The sequence below is a fragment of the Anopheles stephensi genome, chromosome 3, assembly GCF_013141755.1.
Source record: "Anopheles stephensi strain Indian chromosome 3, UCI_ANSTEP_V1.0, whole genome shotgun sequence".
Classification (NCBI taxonomy): Eukaryota; Metazoa; Arthropoda; class Insecta; order Diptera; family Culicidae; genus Anopheles; species Anopheles stephensi.
Window position 1 is genome coordinate 46,801,764 of NC_050203.1, and position 22,774 is coordinate 46,824,537.

General features: G+C 42.0%; 2 protein-coding genes across 4 annotated transcripts in view; both read right to left on the reverse strand.

Annotated features, from left to right (window-relative positions):
- LOC118511209 (protein disks lost) overlaps window positions 1-22,774 on the reverse strand; it is a 75,827-nt gene that overhangs the window by 19,353 nt on the left and 33,700 nt on the right. The window lies entirely within an intron of this gene.
- The window catches only part of LOC118511210 (brain tumor protein), a 28,138-nt gene continuing 6,409 nt past the window's right edge, over window positions 1,046-22,774 (reverse strand). For all 3 annotated transcript variants that reach the window (XM_036053994.1, XM_036053996.1, XM_036053995.1), the window contains exon 3: window positions 1,046-22,544. The gene's annotated coding sequence lies outside the window, so the exon portion shown is untranslated. The remainder of the gene's footprint in view (window positions 22,545-22,774) is intronic.

Genomic DNA, 22,774 nt, shown 5'->3' on the forward strand with positions numbered 1-22,774 from the left:
TTATGTTCTCTTTCCAACACGTCTCATCCACGTTCAGTTGCTACTTGCTATGAAAAGAACCTCTGTTCAACAAAACGAAATGTTATCCTTTTTTGTTCAAAACACAATGAAAAAAAAAAACAGAATATGACTAGCACATACAAAATATGGATCGTTTTTTGTTTTGGTTTAAAGAGTGATCCTCAGACTGATCTGGTGGTTTGCTACCTCGGATGGCGCAGTAGTAACTAGCATCATAAGTATTAAAACCCTTAACACCATTCGGTTTTCCGTTCACCATCACACCACTCACTTCTACATCAGTAGCAATAGCAATCGATAATCGGGAAACGATCCTCGATTCCTCGTTCCTCAAACACAATGTTAAAGTAAAAGAACTGCATCGATTAAACAGCTTACATATGAACGGCAGAAAACAATACATTTGCATATCAAGAATGTAGAGGGTAGATAGTAAAACGTATCTTATAAAGGTATTTCAATAATCAGTCACAAATAGTAATAGAAGCCTTGTATTATCCACCGCGTTGAAACAGAACGACCGGACTAGGGGGAACTGGTCTGGTCGGGGGTTCAATCTTAACTAATCTTACGAACGATTAAAGAACAATTGGAAAGAAATTCATCCGAGGATCGTGCGCCCCCGGATGAGATCGCATGAGCCCCCCCAGATGAACTTCTCACTGTACACACTAACACACATTAAACCTATTATGCCATTATGCGCCAGTTGTCAAAGGAAGAGAGAGAGAGGATACTTAACTGCGTTCCTTCCGACCGTTATCCCTACGCGTAGGAACGGCACTCCCAACACTGCGGCGTCGTTCTAGCTTGCTCTTCGTTTTAACAATGCTCAAAAGACGGATTCACACATTAAAGATAGAGTACACACTACACGTTGTGGTTAAACACCAGCTAATAATTCGTTCGCTTCCACCGTCCTTGTTCCTGTACCGAATAAGCCAATCGGTTTTTTTTTTTTGTTGTTGTTGTTGCGAAAGTTCCTCCTCGGATTACCATACCTTTGCAATTCATTATGTGGCCATTTTTCTTTGTTTTCTTCTTTTTTTTTGCAGTACACAACCATTCGTCTTATTGTGATTTCATTCTGTGTTAGTATTGGTTTCCTTTCCAGTACCATATATCAGAGCGAAAGATAGGATAGGAGTCTAGCTAAGGACGATTGAAACCATTTCCGTACCAATATGTCTCACTGGGGAGTGGGCAAAGCATTGCGATGGAAATTTAACGAAATGTTCTTCCTTTCTTGCTGCCAGTTGCTAAACGAAATCAACGCATTGGATACTATGTTCTAGTTATAATCGAACGAAAAGTAACATTGTTCAGATCGATTTGATCTTTCGTTTAAGAAGTGCTTGTGCAGGGTATCTCAACTAAAAAAGGGAACATCTTTTCGGTATTTATTTTGGGTTTGGCTTTCAACAAACAATAACTCATAGTAAGGGGGAGTTCATGAAAACAAGAAAAGCTCGTCCCGATTGAAGATTTACAAACGTAACGCATTTAGAAACAGTTTAAAAATTGAAAAATCAAATCGGAATGTGTGTTACGATCATGTCAATATTGAACAGCTGTTGAAATATTGAATGATCATTTAACGTTAAAAACGCACATCACATCGCCCAGTCGGTGTGACGGGTTTGTGTGATTAACAAAGAGATTTAAATTTGTTAAGAACAAGAGCTAGTTTTCGTACGGTAAGAACATACGCAACCGGTGTAAAACACAAAACTCATAAGGAAGGACATATTTAGTAACACACATACGCGCACACAAACACCTGGAGCAATACTTTTGGACAGCAAGTTTCATCACGATTGGCGTCCGTGCTGGTTTTTGGCGTAACTTTCATCCTTCGAATCATCCATCCTGCACACAGATGCATGTGTGCAACGTTCGTTTTCTTGTTTGTTTTTTTTTTTTTTGTTTCTTCTATTCCTTTCCCTGCTGCTGATTGTATAGCGATTGCGCGAGAGCTCACAGAAAATAGTCAACAGTATAAAAAGATTTGTAACATGTTTTTTTTTTGGTTTTTGCTTCGTCTTCTTCTGTTTGCTTCCGATTGCCATTCTTACATAGTTGCTTAACGCATTGCATTGCAGTTCACGCGTGCCGTCCACAAATTGCCTCCGATTTATTCAGAGATCCTCAACCCACAACCTTCGATCCGGTTTACAGTTTGCGCAGCGCAGCGATATAATAATTGATTCCCATAGTTCAGCACAATTTCAGTTTTGCGTGTGTTTGTTTCTGGCCTCTTGCTTCCTTTCCACCCTTCGTCCTTTACTTTCCTTTCCTACTGCATATTGTTTAGAATGTAATGCCTTACACACCCGTCTGCCCAATCTTCATCGCCATCATTCATCATCCTTCTTCATCATCTTCATCCAGCTGCCATATGCTTCATCCTGCGCATCACAAACTGTCAAACATCCTTGTCCATTTCTTGTTGTTTTTTTTTTAATTTTTGTTCGTTAACATTAGCGATCAAGTTTGGCTTACATTTATCATCTACTCACACACACACGCGCACACACACTCTCTCACTACGATTACTAAGAGCTTTTAACCACTAAAAACCTTCAAACGTTCCGAGACGGTGTAAAAAGATCAAGTAACAGTGTTGATTTTCTTATACGATGGTTTGCTTTATTGATTTAGTTTATCGTTATAGTTTACTTATTATTGTTGCAGTTGATGATTATTCTTGATTTGAAAGAGTTATTCCCACGGACCGTTCCTCGACATTCCAGCGCAAGCTTCTTCCCCTTCTCCATCCCATCTGTATTTGTCCATTGCACTATCAAAGTGTATGTTTTGCGTTTCGTGTGTATGAATGTGTGCGTTTTTTTTTTCTTTGTTTCAACCTTTATCCTGTAACCTTTAACCAACTTGAGCGGCCGGTTGTTCCTGTTTCAATTGATGCCTTCTACGGTAACAGGGTACTTTCGCTACGTAAGTTCAATTCAACACTAGGCACCTCCATTAAGTCATTGTTGGTGCCATTTTGTTCATTTTTTATTTTTTTTTTGTCTTCTTCTTTTTTCTTTTTCATTTTCTTCCATTTTTTCTGGTAACAAAACTCTGAAAGAATCCAACCCCCACCCCTGCCCCGCTGCACAGTCGGAGTGTGCGTCGGAACCGATAAGAAAATTGATTTGGTCCTTTTTGTGTTTCCTCATCGTCTGCGAGTAAGAGATGAATGAGCGTAGTGTTTATGGATCTGGCAAGCAACCTATAGCGTAATTGTAAGCGCAGTAAAAATGCAAGCTATCATATATGTCCTTATATCGGTTTACGTATCATGCCACTTGTCATGCGTGTGCGTGTTCACACACCTTCCCTTAGTGCTTCGTACAAAATGTGTCCCCCAACAGGATAGAGAGAGGATTATACAGTGCACATAGTAGTTGTGACCAGGGGAGTAGAGTCTCAATTTCACATGGCGCATTGGGAACTTTTTGCTTTCATCTCTTCATGTAAACATCACATCATTTATCGCATCATAATTGCTCAACAATTGTTTTTTTTTTTTTCAATTTAGTGTTTAGTCCACTGCAACGTGTAATGCTTGTGTGTGTGTGTGATGCGGGTGTTGTAAAGTTTTCTGAAACACTCTCGTTGGCGAGTCACTATGAGTGTGTAAAACGAACGTTTCTATACACATACAAAGGACGACACATGTGCAGGAGTGTAACACAAATTCTTTTAGGAAAACAAACATTCTTTGCAAGAACGAGAGCCCGTTTTGAACGAGGCTTGATGATTGATCCGCTGAAGATCGGAAGCGATCTTTGGGGGAGGGGGGGCAACAAAAAAAAATGATTTGCCGCCTTTTTTTGTTGCCATTTTGCATTTGGTCTTGTCAGTTTAAAAAATAGTCTTATCCTCCTGTATCCTGTGGCATCGGGTTCGTTCGTTCGTTCGGTGTACAGTCACATGGCCTGCACAGGGTGTGGTTATATGGAATGGTTTGATAATGTGTGCTGCTGTGTTGGTGTATATATGTATACTGCACGTTAAATATTAGGATCTACTTTAAATTCCCTACACCACTGTTGGACACCGATACATGTCTTCTAGCATTGTGTTTAGTAATTGACAGTTTTTGTTTTTTGCTTATCTTTGCAACACACTTATGAATAGTTACGAAAAGAGACTGTTCACTGTACGCCGCTGCTGCTGCTGCTGCTGCTGCTACACTTTATCATATGCTGTACTTGCTCCTTTGGCAGGCGGCACCCACAGTAGTGCACTGTTAATCTTTACCAGCACCGAAAAGACACATGGTTAATCATAATAGCATATTGCGATCACGAACAAAACCGTACCAAATCACCAGCATGCTTGCGCATATGCAGTAGGAAAAAGCACACATGTTACATTCTGCTGCGAATAAATTGTGGTTCAATTATAGTTTAGCAAGCGGATCAAACGGCGTGTGGACTACGGAAATAATCGTCTGATCGCGGGCATTACTTGCATCGTCACGCATCCCCCCGTCACAAAACTCGAGGCCAGAAAAGGAATTGCTAGAAGAATGTGCGCTTGATGCTACGTTGTGACCTTACACTAGAAGAGTCTAAAAAGGTGGTAGCCGTGTATAATTGTATCTACATTTGTTGCGTGAGTCAAATAGTCGAGAATTAAAAATGTGCAGACGCATTGTCCTTTACACGCGCGATACTACAATGGATGGCGACGACTTCCCTACTATCAGCTGCCACAATAAGCAAATCGAATTGGATTATTTCGGTGTTTTTTTTTAACTCTCACCCACCGGGGTTTAACTTTCTCTAAAACATCGATCAACGTTTGGAAAGACCTACAAAATTCCCTAACTTGGTTGCTGGGTGTGTCTGTGTGTGTGTGTGTCACCGCACAGGAAAGAGTATTTAAAATAGTGGAACAATTTTAAATACCGCAGTAACACTTTCAACCCATCTTTGGGGTTCGTTTTCCACATGCCAATGCGCAGTTTAAGTTACAAAACTCATCCCCTCCCGGTTTCCTCTATAATAGATGATGATAACATGTTGGGTTAGTTTATGGTTTCACGCATTCTGCTTGTCACTCACTTCGTTTCGTATTCCTCTCGAGCTTTAGCCTCCTTTTTAAGTTCTTAATTTTGCTGCCATTTTGCTTAAAAAATTGTTCCCAGACGAGAAATTCTAGTCAATAATGTTTAATATTATTATGGTAAATACATTTTTTTTAACAATTCGTTCAGAGTCAATATCAATTCAAATACCCAATTTCCGTTAAATGACAGTATATAACATGCGCGGCATGATGTTTCTGACCGAATGCTTTTCTGTTATTGCCGCACCGCACCAACCAACCGACACCCTGTGGATAGTGAGAGTATGTTGTTTTGTTTAACCGCTATTGGTGGTTTGCTCACAATATGCGCTATAAAATGCTTAATGCAACTTCGATTAGTTTATCAAGGGTTTGTGCATGTCTACCTCATGCTCATCATGTCCTGTGTTTGCTTTTCGTGCCTTATTTCCTTCGTTATGTGTGAATTCGAATGTTGAACTGTTTGCAACGGCTACAGCTGGAGCATATGGGTAGAATAATTGTACCGCCACTGTTGTTGGAAGAATAGAAAAAGGAAGTCACATGGATCGTTTGAAATGCATCGTGCTTAACATTAGCTTTTTGTTAATGCTTGAGTTTCATCTTTTTTATATCCTTCTGGGTCTGGGTTGTTCACTACATATACTACTACCTCTTTTCCCTGGAGTGTATTAAGTCGTTCATTGGCGGGGTAAGTTTTCCATTTTGGTTTTTTTGCAAAAGGTGGTTTACTCTGTTTTGAAAGAATTCCCTTGTGCTGTGGGTTGTGGTTTTCCTCGTGATTAACGTTTCGCCATGTTCACCAACATAACACACAGTGTGATGCAAAATGATATCGTAACACTTTTGCCCCCGAACAATCCGAACCACTGAACGGCGATCAGCAGATCTACACCGCATGTTTTGCCAACTATGTTCCAAATGTCTGTCCCAAAACAAGACGCATTAAGGATTATTTGCGTAGCTTCGGTGGTAAAGTTGTCGCTGCAATCATTCGAACCTCGATTAAGCCGTACCCTGGATTTTTTCACCATTACTTTCAAACAACAACAATCGATGATCGAGCTCGCCATTTTGTAAACAAAAGCATAACATCTTGTCCTTATTTGCCACATTTTGCACGTCGCACTAGCACACCACCGTTCCCGATCAGCGCACCACCACCACCGTTGCGGTTTTAGAATTGGTTTGCACCGGGAGACCAAAAACAGTTACCGTTTCACTACTGCGCTTCTCTACTACTGGTATGTGCACTACTTTTTCTTTTTTTTTGGTAATTCTTCCTCATGGTTTTCATCGATTTTTTTTCTGTCCTCCTCTTTTAGTAACAACATGAATGTAAATGTTCAACAAGTGATCCACAAGATATGTATTTTATGTTTACCAGCTTATATTTTTCGATTTTATTTTTATTTTCAAAATTTAACAATGCTATTTTACACAGAATTATTGATTGATTGTATATGTTAGAATGCAGAGAAGTGCCAACGGTGACAGTCCGTTCCGAATGTTTGCCTCCTGCTCCCCCTGTGCCAGAGGGGAGTTCGATTAAAATTGTAAGCTTGTAAGTTCACCAACTAGTGTACGTGATTGAGAGAATGGTCGGTGACCATTTTGGCTTTTAGTTTCGACCGTGTCCTGTGGTGTTGTCGCGTTTCTCCGGTGTAGAGGAAACGTGTGTTCACAGCTGCGTCGGTTGGCTAATGCAACCCCACAGCTCAGTATGTTAAGCAATGTAGTTCACATTCATCATCGACCGACCGTATTGTGAGAAGCTAGTTAGTGTATAACGGATGCGGATTTGTCTAGTTAAAGGTTTGACATTACAGGCTATCCCTTAAAAGAAGAATCTTCTAGTCAAGATCCTGTCAACGAACATGGCCATTCGAGCTTATATGTATGTATACACACGACGACAATGCGTACCAACGGCGCGTAGTAGTAATAGTGATCCGGTCCGATTAATTCTATCCATGCCCAGCGAATATCCTTTGAAATCGATCTGCTCCCTCGATCGCGCTGCCGCTGCACATATCGTTCCACAGATTATGGTTTGTTTAAAACGTTACTAGAGTAAATATAATTGACCATCGGAATTACATGTTGATTTATTTCAGTGGTTTTGCATTCCCTTTGCTTTTGCTCCCTCGCGTTTTCTGGCACATCTAGCGACACGCCAGCTTCCCTAAATTAATTGTGCGGCTTGGCGCCCTCCGTCCTCCGTTTGACTGGTGTTGTGTTTTGGTAGAATTTTTTGTTTTAATATCTTCAAAATGTGTTTCAACTACGCTAAGGTGTTCACCCCTCTGGTAAAAGCAACACGAGAAAATACGGTTCGTATTTTTTTGTTTTTTGTTTTTACTTCATATTATTCATCGAGATGTTGTGCGCGATCGATGATGATGGGGTGGTTGGTGTTGTGAGTTTCGTTTGATTTATTTCTTTTAAAAGTGTATAGCTTTGTTGTAGTGTGTTGGTTTTGATTTGAAAATGTTTGTGCAATGTTTGTAGTGCGCGAAGAACTGTTTTGTGTACTCTGCATTTGCTTATCTGATAGCATGGATGGTAAAATTGCCATCAATTGTGTATCCATAGTTAACGTGCGCTTACCCCGGTTCGGGCCCTTGTGTGTGACGGGCGACAACTAAACATTGTTTGAGTCTGCCTTGCGACACGCAAGCAACAAGCAGTAAAATATTATCAAAAACCATCCCCGCAGCAGACGTGTGGCGTACATGCTCCTTCGGTACCAGTGCTCTGGCTCTGATGTCGCGCAGCATTAACACCGAGATATGGCCAAAAATAGAAAATATTCCGATCCCCCATGTGGCATGTACTGTCTGTGCAAGCCAGACTGTTTTTTTTTTTGTGTTCGCTTTCTTGTGTGCGTGTTGCGTGTCCCCGTTTATGCACAACAAGTTCTATGTATTTCTTGCCTCCGGGGGGTTCCTCTACGAGCAGTTTCCAGTCCCAGCAGTTCGGCGATAAATTTTGGTGTTTAATCTCCCACATGGCAAGTTAGGAAGTACTACGTGCGATGCGAAGGTTGATCGAAAGCGAAATTTGATTTCCAAATGAGGAGAAACTGTTCTTGCTTTCATCAGGCCAAGCGGTGGATCGAGAATTGCGAACGAGCGAAACTCTGCTAGCAGTTTACATCCCTCCAATGATTTAATGACGCTTCCTGTGTAGCATTAAAGTCGATTCACTGCCGTGTTTGTGTAGCGCACAGCGATTCCAAATTCGATATGTGCTTCCAGCCGTAGGCTATTTGGTACACACCGTAGAACACCATGTTCATTTCTTTCGTCACGATCGTGCTCAAGATGGAGGAGCGAGCGAAAGCAAGCGCAAGCGAAAGGGAAGCGAGAACAACCCGTGAGGAATGTATTCCATCAAAATTTACACTCGATCATTCTCGCCCCACAACAACAACACGCACACACACACACCCGTGCCGGGCCGGGCCTCTTCTTCTGATGCGCATGTTCTCGAGACGCATCGAGCAGGAAGAGCAGCGCTCGCAGGCCAAATGGGCTGGTAAAGTCGTTAGCCACATAAAAAGGAAATATGCGAAGAGCAGTCGTTCAGAAAGGAAGGGTGAATCAAATCAAGTTGCTGGAACGAATGGAAAGCGGCCTGGTGAGGGTTTGCTGCGGGGAGCCTAGCAACATGTAATTCCACTAACTCACACTCAACCGCCAACCGAGCGTGTGTGTGTTTGTGGTGTGGTGGTTCGTTACAAATATGCGGTGGCCAGCGCGAGCACGCGTGGAAGAGTGCGAGGATCAAGCACGCTGCTTCCTTTCATTTCGATTTCACACAGTGCGATGATCTCTGGGCGGTGGATTATTCTGGTTTTGGTCCATTCTGCCTCCCCATTCCAGGTTTGACCGTACAGCGTCGTGTGCGTGTGTGGAAGCAAAACCGCGTGGCGAGAGAAAGATAGAACGAGATAGCACCACGGCGATCTGAGAATCACTCGCGATCACTCACTCTCCTACACACCGCCGTGGTGGTGGCCGATAGACGATGGGAAAATCATTCCAAACGTGTACACTAAAGCGAACTTCCCGTGTTCCCTTTGGCCGCGATCACTCCCACCAGGTATCCGAAGCCCTCGGTACTGGGATCACTCTTCCGCATCGAGACGAGCAGAACATGGGGTAGAAATAAAATCACGAAGAATCACCACCAAACAACCCCCCGCACGGCACGACCAGCAACCAGAACCACAGAATGAACTTCGCGCACGCGGCTCCATCCATTCAGCGCCGGTGACGGATGCGCGAGAGAAAAGGGTGCACATATAGCTGTGCTCTCTACGTACACAGGGGACGACAGTCCTCAGACTTGATGCAGGTCAGCGACACGCGCGCACCAATCGAAGGTGAATGATTCCCCCTGCAGTGAGCTGTGTGTGCGTGTGTGTATGTGTGCAATTAAGATCGGCGGGGTGAACGTTTGCCAGGGCGAGACTGGATGCATGACACTCTGTGCGTGTTCTGCGCGAGGTCCCATAACCCCATATCGCGAAATATCGCGTCCTGAACGGTGACAGCAAGAATTGGAGGTTGCCTTCAACTGTTCCGCTGGAACCCCGGTAGCGGATTCAAAACAAAGCGCAATCGGCGTACGGCGGCCAGGGACGATTCCGGTCAGTCGCATTTCGACGAGATGGGTGCTCAAACAAGGTGACAACATACGAGAAACCGGGTGACCATGATGACGGGCAGTGGACGATGATCGTGGATCATGAACGCGATTGGAGAGACCGTACCACACATGGCGACACCACCACTACCGTTTATGGTCCCGCAACATGCGGCCAGTCACACTCTCACACGAGCCGGACGAAACACGGTCCAACGTGAATGGAGCAGCAACACGAGAAACCGCGTGCCGCATTAGCGCGCTCTAAACACACGCACACACAGCGGCGTGCTGCGGTGCGGTGACACAGCGTTCAAGTTGAGGAACAGAGAAATAAAAAAATACGCACAAAAGCGCGCGAAAAAACCACGCGAAGCGGAAGTATCGTGACGCACGGTTGGGGTGTGCGCGTGCAAAATGGGCTGGCGAGCACGCGGCCTGTTGCAGCAGCGAAGTTACGATTGGTAGTTCAAGTTCACGTAACGTACCTGTTGACATAGTTTAGGCTTTGGGGGGACACCATTTGGGGGCACGAGGATTCGCCCGATAAGTTTGGCAAACGCGTGTTTTGGTGAAGAGGCATTCAAATGTTGAGGTTTACCGATTAGAGAGAATTAAAGATTCCAGCTTTCATTTCGTTATTCTGGCTATTTCTAGAACAAGGATCATAAAATAACCGTGAAGATCTTCTCACGGCTGCCGGAAACGCATACAGACAAACACACGCGCATCGGCAAGACATTTTATGAACATGTTTCACCATCAAAAACCGGTTTACTTCGAACTTCCAGCCAAGTTCCCAACTTTGGTCCAAACCTGAATCGTATCACAGCTGATCGCCCTCATGTACGTCTTTGTTGTTTGTTCTCTCTCGCTCTCTCTCTATCAATGAAAACTTTTCAGGGACGGGTTTGGTCAACATATTTATGCTAACGCTATGCTGCACTTTCATCAGCAATATTGATCACATTTCATTCACACTTAGGCCCTGTTAAGGAATCATTCTACCATAACACTTTTGTCACAAAAAGCGGTGTCCGATGGGTTTGGTTAAAAACTCTAAAGTTGGCGAAGCAAAAGCAAAAGACCAGTCCATATGGCCCTGCGGTCGCTCTTACTCGATGCAATGCCAATGCAACTCTGCGTGAAACACGATTTGGTTTATTTATTTGTGTTGCCCTTTCCTTTAAATTTATATCCCAAATGCCAGCACGCAGTACTGCTGCTCGCATGTTCGACTTCACACAACAGAGCTTTGGGCGCCCCCATACCACCATGGCACACATGGCGGACGTGAGGTTGTGGTAATGCACGAGAACGAGGTGTCTCGTGTGCAAATAATAATCCAAATGGACGACAGTCACACGTAGCCCCCTGATTTGCTGTTTGGCAACTGGTACGTAATATGTGCGAGGGTTTTTTTCGTTTGTTTCTTTCGCCGAAGCACTACTGGACATACAAAAAATGGCCACAACATCGAAGAGAAAGAAGACAAAAAAAAGCAGCAAGATTCGCGCCTCACACGCCTGGTAACAGAGATTTCGGTTTCATCAACAAATGGCCGTGCCGTGCGTTCGCTGGGAGACACGGTACTGGTAATTGGGGGAATGCACGTAAAAGGCGTCTAATGTTACCCCCGTACACCTTCGCTCGGGAGCACCACTGTCCAGCAAGGCGTAACTAGTATGGCAAAGCACACTGCTCGAACGACCCATAAGAATGGACAGGCGGAAAAAGGCCAAGAAGGCCAACCGGCGACACAACACTACGCCCTTTTGCTGATGCGGAAATTTTGCACAGCTCTGTGGTGCTGCAACCGCTTGCGGTGGTATCGGCGGATCGGTGGGCGAGGTCCGACTTCGGGCGCTCTTTGCTAAAATAAGTTTTGAAGACGTCATTTGCAGTCCCAGTAACTGAAAATTGTGATTTGTTGGACCAACCAACAGTCAATGGAAACGCCGTTTTGGACGAGGAGATGTATTTTGATGCTGTTTTATGAGGGTTCTCACCCATTCTGGAACTGGAACATCCTAAGCAGGGGAAGGGGTTGGGGAGGTCTCAAATTTCCAAGATACAAAGAATTAACCATTAAGCTGCGCTTGGCCGTGAGTGTCTCGTGGCCCAGCAACGATGGTGGTACAACGACTCAATCGTGTCTTGAAAAGCTCAACACAAAAACTACCAATAAACGTGGTAGGTAGAAGAACAGAACGAAATGGGTAGGAAAAATTGAATAAAAAAAACCTAAAGTAAACAACCTTGTCTAAGGAGAGAGAGAACGCGAAGAAAGCAATCGGGAAGAAAGTGAAAAGTGGTCAACATCGGTGAGACGCACCAGAGTTACGTGAAGAAAACAGGAATGATGAAATGAGAAAAAAGTAGCCCCTTTCGCAGACAGAATAGATCCCCCCCCTTAGGCCGTTTTCCCCCATTCCCCCTCTTCCTGAGACATGACGATGATGAGCTGACCGTGGGCGTTGGGTTAAGATATTGAGAGGGAAACGAGAAGCAGTTTAACTTGTTGCAGATGCCGCAACGCCCCAACTCGCATCGCCGAGGTCTGGCACCAATAGCTTTTTTCCCCCTTGCGGTCGCAAACATAAAGATGATGATGATGAGGCGGAAAAGAGTTTTGCGTTCTGCTTCGGGCATCAACGAGGCACCACCAGCACAAAACAGAGTGGTGGTGGAAAGAAAGCGAAAAAAGTTATCAAAGAGAAAATACAAGAACGCTTCAGCCGGTGGTGGCAACATTGGTGGCTACTTCGTGAGGATTGATAAGCGAAAACTGTGCCGGACGGACGAATTTGTACAATCGCCAAATGATGTCCTCCATTGAGGTGCCTGGGATAGCTATCGGAAGGTGCCACCAATGCAAACAGTGTTCTATTTATTTGTCACCGAATGTCAACCTAGTCAACCGTCGCGATCCAAATACGATGGTCAGGCGATAAACGATTGGTATGGATTCATCATGCTTGTACTATGAACTTATCATTCCAAGCCACGAAAGAGTTACTGCCAGGGATATGGAGTGGTGGTACGACGCTGGCCAGGAAACCCCTTAACACTGTTTTCTTTCCCCCTGCTGTTGCTGCTGCTGCTTCTCCCTCTTCATCAGAAAACACGGAAATCGGGAGAAAGACGAGACGAGAAAAGTTTGAGAAAGAGGAAAGTGATATCATGACACATATATCGAAGAAATGTGTGCGCTTTCTTTCGTCTGGGTCGTCGGGGGTCTCTTATGCTGGCACTGAGACTCATGCAATTCGCCATTACATAATGTTTACGAGAGCAAGTCTGGGCCACCACCACCAGGCCGACCCTGCCAGCTGCGTGTCTACCAGCACGACGACGTCGCCGCCAATGAAACTTGGCTAGATGAAACCGAAAGCTCGCTCGCGCACACACACGCATGTCTGAGAGCGGGTGGCTTGGCCGGGCAGCATAGCAGAAAAAAATTGCACTTAAATAATCGCACAGATGAGGCGTGCCTGCATGCACGAAAGGATGCAGCAGTGCAGCTCACATTGCATGGCGAGGGCACGAAACTGGAGTACGCGCTTCAGGGGATGTCAATATTATTGCTGATTAGGTCGAACAAAACTGCCCAATGTTTATCATTCAGAATGCGTGTTCGTGTGCTGTGCAGTGATTGTGTGTGTGTTTGTGTCTGCATGTGAGTTTCATAACGTTCTTGTTAGAATGATAGATTGTTTGCTTGCTTTGCTATCTTACTTGTACGTTCGGCCCACGGTCGAGAGTATAATGTTTGGTTTGACTGGTGGAATTCTCGCTTAGCACTTAGTAAAGTAGTTTAAATTTCCTAAACAAGTTATCAGAGCTATCATTTTATTTGGTTTGTCCCTCGATCAATGTCTCGATTTGATTGATATTATATTAAAAAAACACACACACACAATCAAACCTGGTGCTTTGAGGAGGCGCAAAAATGAAGTGGACCAAGACACAATCGATGTATCACCACGCCAAGAGAATGTAGAGAAACCATCAGGCTGCTTGCTGTGGAATCGTGGAGTTTAGCTACCGGTTGCTTTCGCATTCAATAGAACTTTCTACACTGATTTTCTTTTACAATAGTTTCACACCGATAATGGCTTTGTTTCAAGCACATTTCCGGTTACCCTAGAACAGATTCCTTGATACACACATTAAACGATACAAATGATTGTATAACCAATAAAAATTATCATTCAGACATCGTTCTTGATTCTAGCCACCCTTGTTCATGTCCTGTCTTGCTTTAATACACACAAGCATAAACTACGATGTAAAAAAAACTTTGCGAGTTCTGGTTTTATCTTTTAATGTTCATTATTATGGTTATCTCGGCTGTTTTTTCCTGTTGCTTTGGGTTTTTGGGAAATTCTGTTTGGCCTTACATTCACATACCGACAGAGATGAGAGGTTTAAGCTTTGCCTCCTACAAATGTTTTTCGTTCCACGTTTTTCTTTTGTTTGCTTGAAATCTTGAATACAAAAATATATGTATGTTGTATATATAATATAATGTTATATATGTTGTATGCTTCTTTAATATAATGTTTCCCTCTTTCTTCACCGCTCCTTGCTCACTCATCCCGCCACCAATAGGCTTGCCACCGCACGCACCTAGGAACAGTTATTACTTGTGCCTTGTTGAGTAGTTTTCTCCCAGATTTTTCGTTTTTTTCTCCTCCTCCGCTTCAACCATCTCAGCACATCCAATAAGAGACCAAAGACCAGAGTTTGTAAACTAAAACACCGCACCAAAATCGATCTATCAACGAACGGCATTCGGCTTGTATTGTTTGCACATGTATTATTTGAATATTTTTAAATTTGTTCAGCCTTTTCGCTAACATAAAAGTCGTTCCATTTAGGTTATATACTGTATATACTGCTGCTGGTTTTATGGTTTTTTAATAATGTGATTGTTTTCGTGTGCTTATCGCATTCCAACGCGGTCCAACAGTTGCCACTACCTCTACTACTGAACAAACATTTTACATGGGTCGGATTACAAAACGAACCACAATCCCAGCTGTGCCTATTTCATCCCCCAAATAGGTAGGTGTGATAGCAGCAACAAAATATGCTAACGTTCTTTATCTGGGTCCAAAGATAGACTCGTGTCAAGCGTATAACATTACATTTCTTGTGGCGGCTGGATGGAGACGTTTCACAAAATTAATCCTTAATAGCAATGTCCAATATCTCTTTTACACCTTTCGCACCAGCTGGCCGATCAACGAGTGAAATCATCGTCAAAGCATTTTTCGTGATAACATGGTGGTTCAAAATGTTCTTGAAACGAAAGGGAACACGAAACTTAATGCATAACACAAGCGTCTGTAATGCAGGAGTTTATGTCTTCTGCTTCTGCTTTCTGTGGTCTAGAATGGTAAATCAAAGCACCAGAGAAAGACAAGGGCCAAGGGGTGGTGCAATAATTCAACATCCAAACAGCGTCTTAAGAATTATTCGAAAGAAACCTAACTACATCAACAATTTTTCGTTTTTGCTTACTACCAAACGATTCAATGCGTTCCTTTAACCACCGGCTGAAGACGCACCGAGTGTCTCCCTCCCTAATGCAACTTTAACAGGAAAGTCTTTGGTTACAGCATCCATGTTTGCTCCGTTGGCATCGGCCAGTGGAAGCCGCTAACTTCCGTAACAATTATTTCATTAAAAAAACAAAACAAGTGCAACGTTAAGGTGGTCAGAAATTTCGCTGCGGTGATGAGGGTGAGGGCGATACATATGAGAGGTTCGTGAAACTGTGTTCCTGCTCGCTGCGCATGCAGCGGGAGGAACAAAACATTCGATCGGATGGTGGGTTTTGGGGTGATGATGATGAGCCTAACAATGATGATGCGAGCAGACACGATGCTAAATGTCGACAATGTGTGATTTTATTGGTGGCATGAATCGATGGACATCGAGAACATCATGATGATGATGATGATGATGATGAATGACATGATGAAGATGACAAGGGTGGTTATGATAATGATAATGACAACTACTACCTTAAACCATATTGGCGATATTCTTATGGATGGCGATAAGACTAGATTGGTTAATGTTTTACATTCTGAAACAAACTATCCCCGTTTCGCCGACGACTTTGCCCCTAGGCTTCGTCCCTAGGCGCCATTTCCTGACGAGTAAAAGTAGGCAATCACGGGGGAGATGGGCGGGGGGGGGGGGATGAATATTCCTAAGTAAACGTGTTATCAAACAAGCAGCCCACTCCTAGTTGTGCTCTAGCTGCTGTTGCCTAATGTAGTTTTTCGTTTGGTTCTACATTGTTACTGTTTGCTAAAGTAGTAGTAATATTTTTCTTTTTTGCTTAACTTCGCTGCAAGGTGTCATCGGTTTACGTTGGGTTTTTTAACAGTAACGCTACCCCTTTCTCGCACGCAGTGTCGTGTCATGGGTTTTCTATTTTTTTTCGTAAAAAAGACGAACAAACCTGTGCTGTTACCTTCGCTCCCAGCCGGGCCCCACCTCCGGCCCACACATCCGGTCAATAATATTCATTATCAATCAATAAGTACAATTATAATAGCAATAGGAATAATGGTAATAATCATAATAATAATAATATTATTCGTAATACCGTTCATCCAAAAAACGAGAAAATTGTTATGATTGTGATTATGTTTAGTTTGGGTTTGCTGTTTCCTCTTCCCTTTTCCTTCTCCTTAAACTTCCTCGGTGTACTACTAGAAATGTTACACAGTTACAGATATTTGGCATTTTTAGCTTTCTAAACGTACAGTTTCTTGTTTTTTCTTTCTTCATATTTGCAAATAATTTCTCGCTTTCATGTGCCCCGCCGCCTCTTCATGGTGGCGACAATTGTTGGTCGCAACACTCCCAGTGTGCCCAGTAGTAGTGAGAGGCTATGAACCCTATACTGGCGCCTTCCTACCTTATCAGACTGTAGAATGTGTTTGTTTTGTGTTACATAGTTTAATGCTGTTGTTCCCCGACGAAGGACGTAAAACGTTTTCGAAAGTTTTTTGCGCGCTGTTCCGTACGAGCTCAAGTTAGTGCTGAATTACTGCAGGTGTTTGCATGCATCAGAAACCCATCGCTGCACCATCGTGCCCTGGGTGGTTGGGCAGGATGTGTGTGTGTGTGATTCTCCGCAAGTAACTGAAATATGCTCGTTCCCTTTCAGTCCATTTTTGATCATACCAAACGTTTCACTGTTTCCTTTTCCTCCCGCTTTTCCGTAGATTATACACTTTACAACGAGCTGTAATAGGTAGCACGATCAATACTCTTATCATTCTATTCCGTGCACCCTCTCTCACTCTCCCTCTCTTTCTGTCCTCGAAACGTATTCGTAATAATTCCCTTATCTTTTCTTTACCTCAACAAAACGCAACTGGGACCATGTGCGTGTTTTGCGTAAATTCAATTGCACGTGTGTATTTGATGTGCGCATTGAAATCGCATTTGGATGGTGGTAAAGAGATTTTCGGCGAGCATGTTTTTGCGTTTGGTTTTGTTTGTTTTTCACTCGGTAAGAGGGACAAACACGACTTCACCCACATATCGTCATTAATAGCCATACATGCATTTGTTTGACTAGGGGGGGTGGTGTAAGTGCGTGTGTGTATGTGCTAAGGTTTTTTTTTTGTTCTTCTATGTTATTAAGTGTATATGCTTCCAAAATATTACATCTTGGAACAGCTTTCCGATCTTGCAGACGTGTTGATCCACCATTTCGCGTAGAACAAGTGTTCCGTGTTATCCCACCCAAAAATAAGTAAGTTCTCGTAACTTGTACCTTCTAATTGCTAAATTCTTCAAACATACAAAGAATGACAGTCTTTTAGTAGAGTATTTGCATCCCTTGGTTTTTCTTTTTTAATGTCTTTTTTTCTGCGTTTAAATTACCGTTTCTGCGTAAATTATGTTAGAACCATACTCTAGTAGCGCGAAAGCATTTGCTTCTATATGTTTTATAGTACGATCATGTCTCTAGGAGATAATAAGAGAGAATTCATTCTAAACGTTCAGCAAAAATAGCATAATAGACCAAATTATTGTTTCACCTTTGTTTTCCTTTATAAACATGGACAAGAGCAAGCACAGCGCAATACAATTATGGTAGAATAAATATGACCACAAAGAATATAGTAATACTATGTAATGTAGCTCTTGAAAGTTCACTGCGTCGCTGCATCATTACTGCCGACGATCGCCATTTTGCGGACTTTTCCATTTAGTTTCCCAATTACGGAAACACCCTCACAAACAACAACGGGTTTAGTGGTTTCTAATGTCATCTTTTCCATATGCATAGCACGGTACTAGTTAGTTGTTGATGGTTTAGTAATATTAGTTAATGTTACATTGCTTCAACCCATTCTGAGGTTTAACTAGAAACTACGTCTAACAAACATGCACTCAACTAATATAAATAAAACAACTACAAAAAGGCTTCCACTACGAAGCAAGAAGAAAAGAATAGTAATAGTCGTTGGTAAGGTATCGATCTTTATGTGACAAACTTTAAATAGTGATAGTTGAAACAATAACGTAAGTTTCGTGTGCGTCGCAACGAAAGATTAGTAAGGATTAGTTTTTGAGGATGAGTTAGTGAATTAAGGTTAGTGAAACGTTTCGAAGGTGTGTTAGTGAGATGTTTGAAGAGCAAGACAAAAAATTAAATAAAACAAACCAAAGACGAAATTTGACTAAACAACACTTTTATTTACTTTTTAAATTATCTTTATAAATCATCAAAAAAAGATATTCTTAAAAAAATAATAATAATCATTATAACCGCCTAACAGTAGCTTTTCGCTTTTCCGATCTAGGTGTAATATGAAGAACGTCATTGCGAGATGCGAGTAGTGGACGAAACAACGAAACAAGTTCGAAAGAATCGCATTTTTGTGGTTTCTTTCTATAACTTTCTGGATTACGCCACCACGTTTTGCGTTTCTGTTGTAATTGTGAAAACTGTAGTGCTTTTATCGTTCCTTATCAACATCTTCAGTCGATTGCACCTTCGGTGTGCAGGGATTGAATAGTTCTAGTAGAGCAGTATTAGATCCTTCACGGCACAAACGGACTTGGGGCTGTTTTGATGGCTTTGGAGCGCCTTTCACGTACAAGCATTTTTTTTCGGCTGATGGGCCTTAAATATTTATCTGGCAAGCGTGATCTATTGCTGTTCGCAATGCTGATGTTGCATACTACAATCGAGCCTGGGATGTTCGTAACTGCTTGTCAATGTTATGTACTCCCCCCTCCCCTGTCGACACTTCCCATTTAATTAAGCAAACTCATCAAACTCAAAAACTTAAGCATTATAATTTAACAACACAAAGATCAACATAACCAACAAACTTCGGTAATATAATATAACTAATACTATAGCTTAAAAACATGGATCCGGCTCCGATGCATGTGCATCCGGCTGCCATCCCGTTTTAAATGCAATAAGTAGACGTCTGGTTCACTAAAAAAATAATACAATTGAAATGCTAAGTTACACTAGGACCAATACTCTACGGCTCTACTTCAGAGTGAGTGAGAGACAGATAGAGCGAGAGAGACAAATTACAAAACAGCTTTGTGCTCACACCTGAGCGGACAAAAACTTATGTTTAATAAGTATAATATTAAAAATAGTAAAACACGACCTGGGAAATTGGATGTAGAACATCTTACGCTAAATAACTAGATGTGTAATGTGTATAAAAATACTGAACTCTTACTTTAAGCACACGAAAAAAGGATTTTAAAAATAATGTAACAAACGATCATCGACAAGCGTAAGTGGTCCTATTCTTTGTTCTAATACACAAAAAAAAACAACAGAAAATTGAATACACAAAAACTCATGAAACGACAAGATAAAACATATCTTAATACTGCACTGTATATGAGGAGTGGTCGAATTTCAGTTTTGAGCCATGGATCATCTCCACGTATGGCGATAGATTTTCGTACAAAAACAAACACATCCAACACATTTGCTAGAGTCTATCTCCATCATCACATTTTATCCGACCACTACTGTCTGGCTTGGGACTATTGTGTACTATTGTTTTACTTCAAGTGTTTAATGCTGCTAGAGCCTTCCGTCATCGCGAGTTGACAAGAATTGTTCGTTGTAAGCCTTGACTCGATTTATGGGGTTATTATTGAGTTTTAATTTGCTTGCAGCGATCCCAGTTCAATAAGAAGAAAAAATACACGCACACTGAATCTACAATCAGTCTACCGTATGTACATTTGTGCATTTGGTAATGAACGGAAGGAGGCCGAATTTTTAAAACGAAAGTTGCGTCATGCGGATATGGGTCACTATTTACAGAGAGCACGCACATCTCATCGGGAGCAAAACGCACTCGGATGGGATCAAAATAATAAAAAAGAGAGAGCTATGAGAGCAAACATCATAAATAATAGACTTAGAATGGGATAAAACAATGCAACACATACAGCTAATAGTATGAACACTACAAACAAGGTAGGATTATGCACGTTTTCGCGGCGTAATTCTTTGAACACTGTGCTGTGTTTAACCATCTACGAAAGTATCCTGGCGAGCAGCAGCGGATCCGTCCGACTGCCGGAAATGAACAGTTCGTTCATGCAGTTAGGAAAAGATAACCAAGAAACCGTTTGGGATGACGATTTTGTGCCTTGATTCTTCGTGTCAGCGTTTCATTGATTGCTTGTTGTTTTTTAAGGTTCTTAAAAGGAAACACTGATTTAACAATTTATCTAAATATTTCATTTTAAATATACCTACTAACGTTCAGTTAAGAATTTTATGTTGATCCACCGTTTTCAGCTAGTTTACCATTTGTTTTTGTTTTTGTTCTAGTATATTTAAGCAACCAATTCGTTTAGTTGTGATTCGTCCCGCGGTGTGCGAATGAGCAAATGACTTGAATTGCAGTACCGTTCGACCGAACTTCATCATTGCTGAGGTTAATTTGGAAAAAAAACCGCCTTGAAGAGCACCGTTAACAAGTCGTGGCGCTGATTGTTTTATCGTGGTTGTGTTTGGTTATCGAAAGTTGTTGAAAATTTTACCATTCATGTTTATGTCTCATTCAACAAACGAACCTGTTTCCTAAGGTAGTTCATATAACAAAAGGAAAGTAATAATTTACACCGGTTTGGTGCAGGATGCCGAACGGTTAGTGTGCAAAACACACGATTCAACAGTATGCACGATTTAGGTTCAAATCTCGACTTGACCGAGTTCTCGACTGGTCATAGCACACCTATATTGAGCTAGGCCTAGATGACAAACGTTGCTGAACCTCTCGGAAGAAGCATGGTGTAAGGGGTCTAATAGAGATTTGTTGGATTAATAATTTCTAAAAGTAATTTTGGTAATTGGTTGTCTTTGTTTAAGTAAATTTTGCTCTCCAACCGTTTTGCTATTAAATTTTGCGCCATGGTTGTAGTTACAAAATTTGCCATCAATGCTCATTCGCGCGCCCAAAGATGCATATTTTAATCCGTTGTGTATGCAAACAACAGGGCAAAGCTTGTTGCCGTTGCGTCTCCTGCTTCAGCACCATTATTGATGAGGGAATTGCCCGTGTTAGCTAGCTGGCGGCGTCCGCTTGGCCAAAACGACTTAGCACATTCTTTCGAGCAGTGAATATTAATATTACGAATGTTTAGACGGAAAAAAGAACACGTATACGGAACACGTAAAATTAAAAGTTAACCATTATAATATTAAGCAAGGACTAACACATTTCAACAATAGTCTTCTACGCAAAGCGATTCAGTCAAATTTAAAATAGCTTACTTGCGACTTCCTCCCGTAAAACTGCAATCAAAGTTGCATCTAGCTCAAATTTGATGCAGTCAGTCTCACATTTCGATATCTCGGTTATGGACGAACAATTTCGTCATGTTTTCAGCGTTTAAAAACAAAAAACAAACCCCACAACGATGCGTGTGTGCAGAGTTCTCTTCGGTCGTTCGTACTTTCGTAATGTCGTTGCAAAGAGACCAGCAACCTTGTTTTACCTACACGCAAACTTCTGTACACTTTCAATCGCTCCAATCGTTTTACTCGTTTTTTTGTGTTGCTCGTTTGTCGCACGGCTAACATAATAGTAGAATAAACATAAAAATAGCTACAAAAACAAACAAAAACTTAGATGTACAGCGCAATTTAAAAGAAAAAACACATTATCTACTACTTTCGAACCTGGGTGGGATCTTATCAACAGGTCAAACAAACATCTTACTTGACGGATAACGCTACGCACATTCGCAGCGGCTTGCTTTGTTGATCACGATCGTGTCAGCAGTTCTGGGCACATGACGCTGGACGAAGATCCTTGTTGCACGAGTGTTCCCTCTGCAACACTCCAAAAGACGCTGTTTGCAATCGAATTTCGGCGGTATCATGCAGGTCTGCTGCGGTCTGCTCAAACATGATGCGTCTCGCTTTCTGTCTGAATGTGTTAGGTGTGCTATGGTTTGTATGGTAGAAGTATAGTAGCAGCACAGCTGGCACACTAGTTTTGTGCTAAATTCGATATGTCAACAACAATCTTGCAGTTAGGAAGCGCACGATGACCATTCACTCGTTCGACCGTGTGCTAGTATTCCTTTCCTCGTTCGTCCTTTAACGATCGTTCATCATGTAATTGCACCTCGTCATTTTACCGCCAACTAACTTGCTTCTCTACATCTGACAAAGATTCTTAAGTTTAACGATTTCTAAAACAATCTTTTCTTTTTCAGTTGACTGTTTTGTTTTTGGAGATCTGAAATTTTGTCAAAATGGAGATTGAGAAAAAAAAAAACATTAATTAAACCGCTCTCTGCAGTACAATAAGTCTCTAATGACGCTATGATGCTAGTTAATTATCAGACAGAATCCTATCTTCTTATCTTGAGTAGTTATTTAAACAAAAAGTTGATTAATTGAACGGTTATTAATGCTGGTCTAGCTTAAGTTTATAAAAAAAAATCTAACTTGTTAGACTAAATTTTA